Source organism: Rhagoletis pomonella, unplaced genomic scaffold (genome assembly GCF_013731165.1).
Source record: "Rhagoletis pomonella isolate Grant_MI unplaced genomic scaffold, Rhpom_1.0 Rhpom_scaffold_00004, whole genome shotgun sequence".
Lineage (NCBI taxonomy): Eukaryota > Metazoa > Arthropoda > Insecta > Diptera > Tephritidae > Rhagoletis > Rhagoletis pomonella.
Genome location: NW_023458558.1, coordinates 28478871 through 28480543, shown reverse-complemented (window position 1 = coordinate 28480543; position 1673 = coordinate 28478871).

Genomic DNA, 1673 nt, shown 5'->3' with positions numbered 1-1673 from the left:
CTTCTTTAACAACCATATGCAACGGCATTTTGTGGTTGTGTGAGTATGTGAGCGTGTGTGTGCCTGTGAATGCGGTAAGTTGCCGAATAATGTGCATTGGTGGTAGCGTAGGCTATTTTGTTGTGCGACCAGCGGCGAAGGTTCACAAGGCGACGAGATGCGCGGTTTGCTGCAGGCGCTGGCGAGTCTCAACCCCTGCAACAAGTTGTCGTCTTCACCAGCTGCTAAACAGCGTAAGTACACAATCACAAGTATTTATATGTCAACGGCAGAGTTGTCGTTGCCAGCGGTGCCACCACACTGACGTTATTGCCATTTCTGAGCGAGATTGCTGTGATGAAGATCGCAAAGCAAATACATATGTTTGTAGTTGCATTGCAGGTGATATGTGACTGCTGATTGTTGCTCTGCCACTGACCGCTGCAGGCCTGAGTGGCGGCGACAAAGAAGCTGAAAGTTGAGCTCGGCAGTGATTTTTTACTTGTGATTGCACTTAGGAGGAACTTTTCGAGGAGGAGCCAAAAAAGAGATATTTTGTTAGAAATTGAAAAAAAAAATGAAAAACAAAAATAATTTTGGCCAATTTTGAATTAAAAGTATTAATATAGTACATTTACATTTATTATTTTCAGCTTTTGAGCTTCTACGGTTTATCATAAGCAATGTCAAGGTTGAAGTGTATATTTTGACCTAAAATTTTACAAATTCCGAATTCCAAAAATCCCACGAAAGGAATCCGTATAACTCTGTTCAGGTATTTGTAATCAGCAATATTAAAGTTTAAACGTATTTTTGAACCTAAAACTGTATAAAAACTTCCGAAAATACCGAAAAGTTCCGAGGACTAAATTACGAAAATTCGAGCGAATGTCGAGGTTCAAATGTCTGTTGGACCTGAAAGTTTACGAAAATCCAAAAGTATGCCGAAAAATAATACACAGAATCCCGAAAAGTCATTTTAAAATTGATAATAAGGAAAGTTGAGGTTGAAATGCATTTTCGCAAGATGCTGAAAAATCACAATAAAAGGAGTCTCGAACAGGCCTTAAATATATTCACCACAAGCAAACTTAATACTCAGCTGTACTTTGTGAGTTCACGAGAAATCGCGAAAATCCCCAAGGTTCCAAAGCCCTCCAGCAGGGTCCCAAATATTTTTCGAAAGCTGCAAACAAATTTTTAAAAGATCCCTGATAATAATATCTCAACAAAGAACTCCGAAAAAGGTCTAAACTTTTCTCCAGAAAATATCCACTGAAAACTTTAAAATGTGAAAAATCCGAAAAATCGAAGCCAAAAAATAAAAAAAAAAACTGAATGCTATAAAAATGAATTTCCCTATAGAAAAATCCAGCAAGCTTAAAATGTACTCGCTGCAGCCGCCAAAGCAATAAAAGCAAACCATTATGCAATTCATCACCACTACAACAGCAAAGGAAAGCGTCACATTCATACAAAACCGAAAGTGATCACAAAACCAAAGAAATCAAATGGCCAAAACAAACGGTGAAGTAAGTACAACTGCAACTAAAATTACCGCACAATCAACATATTACGGCACAGTACTGAAGCCAAGCAGCACAATAACAAATACAGAAATGCAACAACAAAATAATAAAACAGGGGAAAAAGCAACAATTAGGCGCAAAAAACACAATCCAAATTACAAAACA